The sequence below is a fragment of the Elephantulus edwardii genome, unplaced genomic scaffold (assembly GCF_000299155.1).
Source record: "Elephantulus edwardii isolate Elephantulus edwardi_28Jun2011 unplaced genomic scaffold, EleEdw1.0 scaffold00182, whole genome shotgun sequence".
In the NCBI taxonomy this organism is placed as follows: domain Eukaryota; kingdom Metazoa; phylum Chordata; class Mammalia; order Macroscelidea; family Macroscelididae; genus Elephantulus; species Elephantulus edwardii.
Window position 1 is genome coordinate 3,526,743 of NW_006399932.1, and position 13,426 is coordinate 3,540,168.

Sequence of the window (13,426 nt, forward strand, 5' to 3'; positions counted from 1 at the left end):
GAAGTCACAGGCGATTTTCAGCCAGCGCCGGAGATATATTCTTAAATGAATTTTAATTATACAGCTAACTTCTAAGCTTGCAATCATTGAAATGTGTGTAAATCTTGTCTCAACAAAGGATTTTTAATAAAAAAAGGATATGGGGGGAAAAACACAAACTCATTGCAACTGAGTTGATTTTAATCTCGGAATTATCCATAGGACTGAGTAGGGTTTATCTATAAGGTCTCCAAGAATATAATCTTTACAGAGGCTGACTGCCACATCTTTCTCTTGTGGAAAGGGTGGAGGAGTTCAGATCACTGATCTTTAGGTTAGTAGTCGAATGAACCCCCAGGACTTGCTTTGAAAAGTAAACACATTAGTAATCATTTCCAGGTAATAAATAAGGAGCCCTAATGACCTAGTGGTAAGAAGCTATGCTTCAATCCCAAAGGCAGGCAGGTTAAATCCACCAGCGGCTCTGTAGGAGAAGGATGGACAATCTCTTTCTGTGCCAATTACTGCCTCTAAAAATCCACTAGAGGGTCAGCCAAGAGTTGTTTCTGACTCTATGGCACACAACAACAGCAAACAACAAATGTGAAGAACGATAAATGTAGGAAAACTCTGTTTAATCATATGACTGGACTTGGCAACAAAAGTAAATCAATAGTAATCCGGCCCATTAGTGTGCTATTTGTAATTCTATTTTAGGTAAGTAGGCCATTTAGCAGAGTTCAAAGGTAAACAGGTGCCTCTCTCACATACCAAAGGCTGAGAACCACAGCTGTACAGACAAGGTTCTACCTCAGTGAAAAGCTATACACAGAAAGTCTTATTTCTGGTTACTATAAACTGTTCACCTAATTAATAATGTAAAGTTGTTATGATATTATCAACTTGTAATCATGATGATGGTTATCATTATTGTGCCTGTAATAGATACTGCGAACCAGACTCAGTATTAAGTGAGTGACATTTGAGTTCTTATTTAAACTTCATAAGGTCTATTAGGTAGGTAGCCTAATCACAATGCACAAAAGGTATATTGAGGCTTAGAAAGATTAAGTCCCGAGTGCTAATAATTTATTACATTAATGAACGTTCGATTCCAAGTCTCTCTGATGCCTAGATGGAGGAGGGAAGGGTTTGGTTTACTTGACTCAATCATGAGTCATAGAAGTTTGGAAAAGTGTTGAACTCACTTGAGCTGATCTCTCACTTGGACTTTGGAAATAAAGTTGTCCTTCAGAGATGATACAGTCAGAAATACTCAGCTAGCCTTGAGGTGTAATCATCTGCCATGTCACTCAAGGCCCTAATATTCTAGATGCCTAATGTTCTCCCTAGAACATTGGCTAAATGGCCAACAGGTAAGTGCCTATAAATGAACAAATGGATAGAGAAATTATGATACATTCATACAATAGAGCACCATGCTACATTGAAAAACAATTAGGAATTAATGAATTTACAGCATGGTTGAATCCAGAGAGCATTATGCTGAGTAAAATAAGTTAGTCACAAAAGGGTAAATATTGCATAAGATCACAATTATAAAAAGCTAATGAAAGGTTTACACAGAGAGAAAATCATTCTAGTGTGGTAATCAAGAAGGAGGAGGAAGACAGTCGGAAATTAGTTAAGACTTATGAACAACATTTGATATGCAGATGACACAACCCTGCTTGCTGAAACTGAGGAGGACCCGAAGTGCTTGCTGCAGAAGGTCAAGGACTACAGCCTTAAATAGGGATTGAAGCTCAACATTAAGAAAACACTGGGCCGATTGGCAACATCATGATAAATAGTGAAGAGATTGAGATTGTTAACAGCTTCAGTTTGGCTGGCCTCACAATCAACACTTTATGTATCAGCAGCCAGGAAATAAAAAGATGAATTGCATTGGGAAAGTCTGCTATTTGGGATCTCTCTGGAGTGCTGAAGAGCAACAATGCCAATCTGGAGACTAAGGTGCACCTGAGTCAGGCCATGGTCTTCTGAATTAATTGCTATGCATCAGAAAGCTGGACAATGACTAGAAATTAGAGAAGGAGAATTGATGTCTTTGAGCTGTGGTGCTGAAGAAGAGTATTGAATATACATACCATGGACTGCTAAGAGAACAAACAGGTTTGTCCTATAAAGGGTGAAATCAGGCTGCTCCTTGAGGCAATGTTTCTGAAGCTTCATCTGACATACTTTGGGCATGTTACAAGGAGGGACCAGCCCTTGGAGAGGGACATCATGCTTGGGAGGGTGGAGACACAGCACAAGACAGGAAGACCCTCAATGAGATGGATTGACTTAGTGATTAGGGTAATGGGGGTAGGTGTGTTAGAGGTGATAAAGTTGGCTCAGGATAGAGCGGTGTTCAGGGCTATTGTGACTCGACAGCATGTAACAATAACAAATCAATACTTTTTGAGAAGGGTGAAGGGAAAGACAATATGGAATAAATGAATGAATACTGTGAGTATTCCAATTAATATTGTGGACCAAAATGTGTATGAATGATTGAGGAAACAATGTGCATTGTAAACTTTCATTCACATCACAATTTCAAAAATCTCTTTTTTAAAAGTCAATGGGTAAATCACTTTATTTATTGGAGATTTTTGTATGATTTAATCACATAAATCCATGACTCAGTTCAAAGAAGGCAGCCTATTGAACATAACTAGGTCTGAGGAAATAACCTTTACCTGTAACAATGGGCTTACATACAGCAGAAATTTTAAGGATGGCAAGAAATCAGGCAGGGTTTTGTTCTGATGTCAACATAAAGTTGCTACAAGTTAGAACAGACTCAGCAGCGCTTGCCAACTGAGAAGTGTAGGCGGAATGTAAGAAAGAACAGAGATGGAGATCTAAACACGGGTAGAAGCAAGACAGCACTGGCTGCTTTCTTATTGTATGTGGAGACTATTACTATTGTTACTACTACTACTAGTGAGCTCTGATGGTGTAGTGGTAAGAAGCTGCGCTGCAATCCTGAAAGCACACAGTTCAAATCCACCAGCAGCACTGCAGAAAAAGATAGGTAATCTCCTTCTGTGTAATTAAACTGCCTCTGAAAACCTGCTGGAGGGTCAGCTATGGTCACACAACAATGACAACATACTAGTAATAGTGAACAACTTTTGCATTTAACATTTACCTATGGCTGGCACTTATGTGAACAATATGTGTTCTAAGAACTGTTGTTATTGTTGTTAGGTGCCATTGAGTTGAATTGAATTCATAGCAACCCTATGAACAACAGATTTGAACCCTATCCTATCCTATGCATGCTCCCCATCTCTAACATACTTGAGCCTATTGCTGCAGGCACTGTATCAGTCCATCTCATTAAAGGTCTTCCTCTCACTGACCCTCAACCCTACACATGATGTGTCTTTCCAAGGAAAAGCCCCTCCTAAGAACATGCCCAAAGTATATGAGAGGAAGCTTCACCATCCTTGCCTCTAAGGAGCACTTCGGTTACATTTTCTTCAAAACATATGTATTTGTTTTTTTGACAATCTATAAGATATTCAGGGAGCAAAGCTAAAGGAAGAAATCAGGATATTAAAGAGCTGAACAGAAAATTTCAAAGGTCAGCTTGGGATGACAAAGCAAGGTATTATGATGAAATGTGCAAAAAGCTGGAGTCAGAAAAATCAAAAGGGCCGAACTCCCTCAGCATTTCTTAAGCTGAAGAAATTGAAAAACAAATTTAAACCAAGAGCAGCAATACTTAAGGATGATTTGGACAGAATGTTAAATGATCCAAGAAGCTTTAAAAGAAGATGGAACGAGTATACAGAGTCACTGTACCAGAAGGAATTGGCTGACACCGAAGAACTAAAAGAAATAACATATGAGCAAGAGCCTGTAGTGGAGGAGGAAGTTCAAGCTGTTCTAAAACAATTGGCAAAAAACAAGGCTCCAGGAGTTGATAGGATACTAATTGACATATTTCAACAAACACATGCCACTCTGGATGTGCTCAACTAAATTATGCCAAGAAATCTGGAGGACAAGCTACCTGGCCAACTGACTGGAAAATATCGGTATTTGTTCCCTTTCCAAAGAACAATGACTGGACAGAGTGTGGAAATTATTGAACAATATCATTAATATTATAACCAAGCAAGATTATGCTGAAAATTATCGAAAAACAACTGGAATAGCACATCAACGAGAACTGCCAGTCGTGCAGGCTGGGTTTAGAAGAGACCGTGGTGGTACTAGGGATATTATAGCTAAGGTTAGATGGATCTTGGCAGAAAGCAGAGAATACCAGAGGAATGTCTATCTGTGTTTCATTGACTATGTAAAGGCTTTTGACTGTGTGGATCACAACAAACTGTGGTTGACTCTGAGAAGAATGGGAATCCCAGAACATTTGATTGTGCTATGTGAAGCCTATACTTGAACCAAGAGATGGTCATCATAACAAAGTAAGGAGACACTGCATGGTTCAAAACCAGGAAGGGGGTCTGTCAGGGATGTATCTATCCTGTCTCCCTACCTTTTCAATCTGTATGCAGAACAGATCATCCGGGACGCTGGGCTATAGGATGAGGACTGTGGCATCAGGATTGGAGGAAGATTCATCAACAACCTGCGCTATGCATATGATACAACCCTGCTTTCCGAAACTGAGGAGGATCTGAAGCGCTTGCTGCAGAAGGTCAAGGACTGCAGCCTTCAATATGGATTGAAGGTCAGCATCAGGAAAACAAAGACTCTCACCACTGGGCCAATTGACAGCATCAGGATGGATGAAAAGATAGTTAACAGTTTTAGTTTGCTTGGCTTCACAGTCAACACTCTTGGTACCAGCAGCCAGGAAATCAATAGTCAAATTGTATTGGGAAAGTCAGCTGTCAGGGACCTCTCCATAGCACTAAGGAGCCACAACATCACGCTGGAGACTAAGGCCTTAGTCTTCGCAATTGCATATTATGCGTCAGAGAGCGGGACAATGACAGGGATGATAAAGAATTGATGCCTTCGAGCTGTGGTGCTGGAGAAGAGTGTTGAATATACCAAATATACCATAGACTGTTAAGAGAACAAACAAGTTTGTCCTGGAGAGGGTGAAGCCGGGCTCTGCTTGGAAACAAGAATTCTGAAGCTTCGTCTGACATACTTTGGGCATGTTGCAAGGAGAGCTCAGTCCTTGGAGAGGAACATCATGTTTGGGAGAGTGGAGGGACAGTGCAAGAGAGGAAGACCTTTGATGAAATGGATGATTTCAGTGATTGGGATAATGAGAGTAGGTGTTTCGGAAACAGTGAGGTTGACATAAGAGCAGAGTTTAGGGCTTTTGTACATAGAGTCATCATTATGAGTCACATGAGGCTCGATGGCACATAACAACCACATCTGGTGGTCTAGTGGTAAGAAGTGCATTGCAGTCTCCAAAGCACACTGTTCCAATCTACCAGGCGCTCCACAGAAGAAAAATGCCCAATCTTCTCCCATTCTCTTTACTGCCTCTGAAAACCTGCTGGAGAGTCAGCTATGAATCAGTTCCAAAGCAACAGTACACAACAGCAACAACAAATGGGTTATTCAGTATTATTCTCCAAGATCACAACTCCAAGGCATCATCTTCTGTCATCCTTATTTATTGTCCAGCTCTCAGACATATAGCACATGATTAAAAAAAAACCAAACAACAAAAAACACCAACAAAAAACACCCAAGGCTTGAATCAGGTGGGCCTTAGTCTTTAAATTGAGATCATTACTCTTCAATACTTTTTAGAGGTTCCCAACAGCTAACTTTCTCAATGCTAAATCTTTCCTGATCTTCTGATTTGTGGTGTTGATTGTGGATCCAAGTAGATTAAATCGTTGACAATTTCAATCTTTTCTCCATCTATCATGATGTTGCCTACTGTCTCAGTGGTGAGGATTTTTGTTATCTTGATGTTGAGATGGAATTCATATTGAAGGCTATAGTCCTTGATTTTCTGCAGCCAGCGCCTTAAGTCTTCTCTTTTAGCAAGCAGGTTTGTTATCCGCATAATACAGGTTGTTAAGGAGCCTTCTTCCAATCCTAATGTCAGATTCTTTTTCATAGAGTCTAGCTCCTTTATTTTTTTAAATTAGACCACAAAAGCTTTATTAGATGAAATCACAAATGTCAATTATAATACCAAAATTAAATAAATTTTAAATAAAATGAAATTTAAATGTCAATTAAAATTTTAAATGCAGTTAAAATTGTTTTCCATTATTATTTTATGCTTTAAAGTCAAATAAGGAAATAATGTATAATTGTTGTTGTTGTGTACTGTGGAGTTGGAACTGAGCCATAGCTGACAATCTGGGGTTTGCAGAGACAGTTAATTACACATGAGTAGACTGCCCATCCTTCTGCAGAGCAGCTGGTGGCCTCAAACTGCATGCCTTTAGGATTACAGCACAGCTTCTTGCCAGTAAGCCATCAGATCTCAATGTATAATTACAATCCTAAATTAATTTGAATTTTTATCACAAATTCTTAAAGAAAACTTAGCTTATTCTTTTAAAAATGCAATAAGTTCACTACTATATACATCAGAAATAGAAAAACGAAATGTAGAAATCAGAACCACTTAAATAGAAACTAAAGAGAAGCACACGTGAAATAGTGTACTGAAACCAACAGACTGCCAGCCTGAAATAAAACAATATTACAAACTGTAAAGCTTCTTGACGTGACCATGTTCTATATGCAATTATTTAAAAAAGCAAAACAAAACAAGAATTGAATTTTATAGTAAGCAGGAAACTTCTTACTTATAATTGAAAAATAATTTTAGGCACAAAAGTGTCTTATATTCATTTGTCCTTTGGCCAACAATGGTGACTACCACTGCTAAGTATCCTTAGACCAGTGATTGTCAACTATGTTAGCAAAAAGGTCAAAAGAAAGCACAAATAAAATGCCAAATATTTATTCATTGTTGCATCATTCCCTCCATCCCCCCATCCCAGTCCACTTCGCTATGCACCTCTTACTCTGGACTGTTGTCATGCAAATAATGCATAATCATGTATTCCTTTTAAAACAGTTCTTTCCTTCACCTGTTCCAATGCACTATTCATTATTTATCTCTTCTTTCTTAGTTTCCCTCCAACCCTCATGTCAGTCCTATTTTATAGCAGTAGCATTTATGCAGTATTTGTCCTTTTGTGACCTGGGGGCAAGGGAGAGAAAGGGAGGAATATGTGCAACAGTGAATGAATGGAAATCCAAGTTTTCTGTTAACTTTTGTTATAATCACAATTTAAAAAATTATTAAAAAAAAGAACACAAATGATTTAGGCTGGACACAATTGATACAGAAGCACACAAAGGAATATGCCACTTCAACATAACAGACCATCTTATTTCATTAAAGTACCTTCTTCTCTAAACTGATGGCAGCAGTATACAGTGAAAAAATTGTAGACATGTATTTTGCAGGTTCTGTAATGACGATTGTCACAATAGGAAGTACTTTGCAACATTAAAGTACTCTACGTCACAAAACATGTGTCATATTAGGATAACAACAATTGAAATATCTTCAACTCATATTTTATGTTATAAAGTGAAGATATTTTACTATCCCATATTTTCTAGTCATATAATTTGGCATTATTATTAAGAGATTGTCTCACCTTTCTAAAATTTATTTTCATTATTGAAAGTTTGTAAGTCATATAATATTATATAAAGTTTAGTTTTGTATATTGTTGTCTATCTTCAGGTCAGAACCGATTCATAGCTGACCCTCCAGTGGGTATTCAGAGGCAGTTTATTGCTCAGGAGGAAACTGACCATCCTTCTCCTGCAGAGTAGCTGGTGGATTTGAACCACATACCTTTGGATTTACATCATGGATACTAAGGTACACCTGATCCAGCCCATGGTCTTAGCAATTGCGTCAGAAAGCTGGACAATGACTAGGGATGACAGAAAAGAGAACTGATGCTTTTGAGCTGTGGTACGGGAGAAGAATATTGAATATACCATGGACTGTAAAGAGAGAGTGAAACTAGGCTGTTCCTTGGAGGCAAGGATTCTGAGACTCCGTCTGACTTACTTTGGCCATGTTGCAAGGAGGGACCAGTCCTTGGAGAGGGATATTATGCTAGGGACGGTAGAGGGACAGTGCAGGAAGGGAAAACTCTCAATGAGATGGCTTGACTCAGTGACTGGAGTAATAGGGTAGGTGTGTCAGAGATGGTGAGGTTGGCTCAGGATAGAACAGGATTCAGAGCTGTTGTACATAGGGTCACTATGAGTCACAGGCATCTTAATGGCACACAACAACAACAACAACAACAACGACAACGACATAACCTTTGGGTTTTCAGTGCAGTTTCTTACCCCTAGGCCACCAGTTTTGTATAACATCCATTTTAAAGCATCAGCAGATTGTCTACAGGCTATTCGATGATAAATGTGGCATCCAAACTCCTGGTTCTGGGTTATTATAGTTGTGTGCCACCAAGTTGAAACGGACTCAAAGTTGACCCTCCAGCAGGTTTTCAGAGACAGTATTAATCACAAGGGAGGAGACTGGCTGTCCTTTTCGTGGCAAGCACCTGGTGAATCTGAACCATGTGCCTTTGGGATTGCAGCACAGCTTCTTAACACTGGGCTTAAGTAAGAGTATTAAAAAAAATCCTCCAATAATCCATAGGTGCACTTAAGGGGACATCTAGCCTAATTCCGAATGACTCCGATCTGAAGACCTCAAGTCACTGTAACTACTTCAAATTCTGATGAGCTGCTGCTGCTGCTGCTGCTACTTCGGCTGTTGCTGCTTTCACTCGAATAGGAACCTCGTCCAACTGCCTGGGGTGATTCAGTCTCCTCAGTTTTTCTTTGACTGGCTCTAGAATTCAACCGATTATTAGCATCCAGTAGCTGCTTTTCCAACTTCTATTTTGGGGTGTGTGTGTGTGTGTGTGTGTGTGTGTGTGTGTGTGTGTGTTTGCGAATGAAGTTCTTCTTTGGACATCCCTGTTTTCTTAACATAGGTTGTCGTGGTCTTTTTTCTGAGACATGCTGCACCATATTTTTGTAGCTTTCTCTCAAGCTGTTGATACTTTTAGTGTTTCAAAGTCTCTTATCTCATCAGGCTTAGAATTTCTCAGTAAAGGCTCTCTTTGAGTGTCCTATATTAACTACTTGTCCAAGTTTATCTCCAGGAAGTTTGTTTTCTTTTCAAACTTAACTGCTTTTCTCTCATCATCATTCATAGATTTCACTTTATCTTCAGATTTCAGAGCCAAGACATTGTTTCCTCTTCTTTGATTAGTTGTTGTTCCTGGACTTTTCCTTTAAATTTGTTTGTTTAAAAGTTTTCATTTGCTTAAACATTTTCCTTATATTTTTTATCTATGTTATTAAGCTTTTCTTTTCCCTTTTAGACTTTTTTAATTTAAGGAGAGGTGCTTGAAACAGAACCTGCAATAGTTGGGGAACTGCTTTACGCTGCTCCTGAAGCTTTGCCAAGACCCTGAAGACATTCATTTTCAGAATCATTAGAAGTGTTAGTTTCAGAGGAAGAGTTACTATTACTTTCGCTACCAAGGCTTTTTGTGGTATCTGTATTTCTGTAACATACAGTCATATTCTCAAGAGGATTACCTATGACTTTTGAAAATTGCCTTTTGAAAACATCCTGGCGTATTCTTGCCATTATCCCTATTTCATGATCTACAGGATTGTATTTGTAGTAATTCCAGAACATCCACCTAAAATATACAGCAAATTCAAATTCATCCTAATATTTTTGGTTGTCCATTATTTGCTTGATAGTTCTTAGATCCACTGGATTTTTTATATCATAGTAGTTATGGAGTCCTAAAGTATTAACACCCACATGATTATAAAGGGACCATGCATAAGATAAGTGCTTTGTGAGCATTTTGTTAAGAAACTCTTTACAATACTCTAATGATTCAGTTGCTTTAACACTTTTTACAGCATGATACTGTTGCTGATGTTGTTGTTGTTATGTGCTGTCAAGTCGCTTGAGACTCATAGCGACCCTATGTACAACAGCCCTAAACTCCGGTCTGTCCTGTGCCAATCGCACTGTCTCTGACACTCCCATCCCAATTATCCCAGTCACTGAATCAATCCACCTCATAGAGGGCCTTCCTCTCCTGCGCTGTCCCTCCACCCTCCCAAGCATGATATCCCTCTCCAAGGACCGGTCCCTCCTCACAACATGTCCAAAGTATGTTAGACAGAGCCTCAGAATCTTTGCCTCCAAGGAGCCACATGGTTTAACCCTTTCCAGGACAAATCTGTTTGTTTTCGTAGCAGTCCATGGTATTCTCAATACTCTTCTCCAGCACCACAGCTCAAAGGCATCAATTCTCCTTCTATCCTCCTTGGTCATTGTCCAACTCTCTGATGCATAACAAGTGATTGCGAAGACCATAGCCTGTATCAGACGCACATAGTCTCCAGAGATACACCATTGCTCTTCAGTACTTTGGAGAGGTCCCTAACAGCAGACTTTACCATGGCAATGCACCTTTTCATTTCCTGGCTGCTGGTGCCAAGACTGTTGCTGATAATCCAGCAAATAGTCTTCAGTGCATGGGGTTTTTTTTTAATAGGTGGTGTTTTCAAGGATTTCCCCCCCCCCCCTGTAAGTGTTGGGGAATAATTACTATATGCATTAACTGCTAAAGTTGTATGAGTTGTACCCGCTTTCCTCTTCACATCCCTGGTTGCTTGGGTCATTGTCTGTGAGATTGAATCAAGCAGAGTTCTTTGTATCATGGTTAAAAGTGAGTTAGATGTCTCCAACAATGCAGAGGGAATAATTTGTTGCTTAAATACTTCTTTCTGTTGCTTCAGGGAATGGGTTTTCTTTAACAGAAGAAACGACTATATTCTATTGTATGATGCCTTTCTTCATTCTTCCTTAAAACCCACAATTTGTTCTTCCTGTGGCATTAGAGAGAATTTCTGCACAAGTTCTCTAAAGCTTGTGCCAATATAACAATGTCATCTCCAGGCTTTTTGTATAATAAGCAGTTTTGAAAACATTGTCATCTATGCATTCTGAACCTTTCACATAATATTTATGCTCCAAGCACTTCTTGATTGTATGTAAACCCATTGGGTTTTTTATAATGGTGTAATCAGGTGACTTTAGTTTCACGGCATCCACATGCTGCTGAAAAGGCCAAGAAAAATGCTTATGTTTCCATAAGGCCTTCAGGGCAACATTTCGTAGATACTGTAGCTGATCTATCAATTGCTCGTTTTTCTTTTTTTAGAATAAATATTTTAATTAATTATAATGAAACTTTACAGAGACCTTGGATTTCCATTAGTTCATTGTTGCACTTTTTCCCCTGCCCACTCCTCATCCCCAATTCATTCTTCTCTTTGAAAAGTAAAAGAAGAAGTCTTTCATTGTTATACAATCCCTCCCTCCAGATTGCCCATTTTCTTAGGGTGATTTTCTTATATACTGTTGGAGGAGGGTTAACAATATCCACTTGTGGACTTGGCAGAACCATTCTTCACTGCTTCCAAAAATGCTGTTTTAATGTTGTTTTTCCTGAAAAGCATCTTATCTGATCATCCTCTCCAGATTGCACAAGATGAACTGGTGTGGGGCAGCAATGTTCTGCCTTCTGCCGCTGCCTGTTTTTGCTATAATGGCCTAGAGTCCAGCATATTGAGTAAGATGCTCAGTATACAGATTGAATAAGTATGGAGAAAGGATATAGCCCTGCCACACACCTATCTTGAATTTTAAACTATGCTGTGTTCCCTTGCTTTGTTCAGTTCTTGGTCTAGTTAACAGATTCTGCATAAACACTATCAAGTGTTCTAACTGGTGTTATTATTATCTCCATTCCACAGGTGAGCAAAAGAAAGGCTCAGAGAAATTAAGTACATTTCAAAGTTACTCAGGTCTATCTGTGTCAAAAATTGTGAAAGTCTACTATTTCTTCATCCGAGTATGTATCTATGTTGTTCAGTAAGGATACCCTTCAGATCCTCCTCATAGAAGTTACGGAGCCAGAAAGCAGCTTGCAGAGGTTTGTGGAAGATCTGCAATAGTGTCTCTGGATAAGACTCTGATAGAGTGAGTGTAGATACCACAGTTGAAAGGCTGGCATTGTTCAGATTTTGTGGAGCTGGAAAACTTGTGCTTTGTCAGCTTGCCCATACGCATGAACTTTTTGTTTTCTTTGTTTTCCCTTGCCTTTTGCCAAGTTTCTTTGGAAAATTCCAGCCTACTTTGCTGTGCTGAGAGAAACAATCTTCTTTTGTTTGTACTTGAAGCAGAGAGAAAGAGCGGAGGAGAGAAGGGGATGAGCATGGGAGGTGGCCAGGGAATGACAGCAGATATCAAGGCAGATAACTCCTTAAAGAGAGATGTGCATGCATGCATACATGCATGGACTCCTGGGTCTCTTTACTTGGACTGTTGATGCTCGCTGTGACACAATGGTGTGTGGGTGAGGGGTCTCTATAGGGGACAGGTCCACTGTCTAATTCCTTGATGTGGAAGAAACTTGCCTGAATGCCTTTAAAACCCATCAACTCTCTCATCTTTCTCCCATTTAGCTCTCCTGCCTCTTAATGCTGAGCTCCAGGCTCTTGGGTGACATACCCACAGAACGGCTCCAGCCTGGCTGTCTTCTTCAGGGTTCTCATGGCCAAAGAGAATCTCCCACATTCTTCCCATGACCAAGAGTAATTTAATTAAATAACACAAAACTGTGCTTCATTTGACCCATTGATGTTTTACTAGGGACACCTAAACCAACTGCATTTTCACCAACTCTATTATTTCAGCAACGAGCAGGCTACTTTCCCATTGTCCCACTCTCTCCTCCCTGTCATCACACATCAGCTCCTTTTCCCTTTGCTGAAATAGGCCTAGAGTGAAGATCATGAATCTGGGCCATAATCATAACTTCATTCTGGGAAATGATTCTTGTAGCTATTTCCCAAATTCACAAGTTCATTAGTGGTTCACTTTAGTGCCCTTCTTACTTGACTGAGTCAGGGGTGTGGAGGGAAGAATTAGGGGGGAAATTAACTAAAAACAAGGCGAAGAGAGGGAACTCACAACATAGACTTCTAGAATGTTTGATTTACATACAGAAGCTGCTGCTACTAGAAATAGTAGTTAGAATAACAAATGCAGCTGTCTTGGCAAGTTACCAGGACTGTGTCTGACATTTTCTTTTACATTTGAGTGAGGACATTATTTTCATTAGTTGTAGTACCCAAATTCCTCAACATTGGTCTTCCCAAGCAATCTAAGAAGCAACAGAGAAACAATCCTATCTAATGAATGTGTGTTAATATTAGAGCAAAGATACAGAAATAAGCTTATCACAAAGCATCAATGTGATAATGAGATAAGATAGCATAAAGTAAAAGGAGCTGACACTACTCAGGAGCAGCTCAATTAATT

At 39.4% G+C, this 13,426-nt stretch overlaps 1 pseudogene; it reads right to left on the reverse strand.

Annotated features, from left to right (window-relative positions):
• Positions 1–8,723: 8,723 nt before the first annotated feature.
• Positions 8,724–12,679, reverse strand: LOC102863020 (annotated as a pseudogene).
• Between the last annotated feature and the right edge of the window lie 747 nt (positions 12,680–13,426).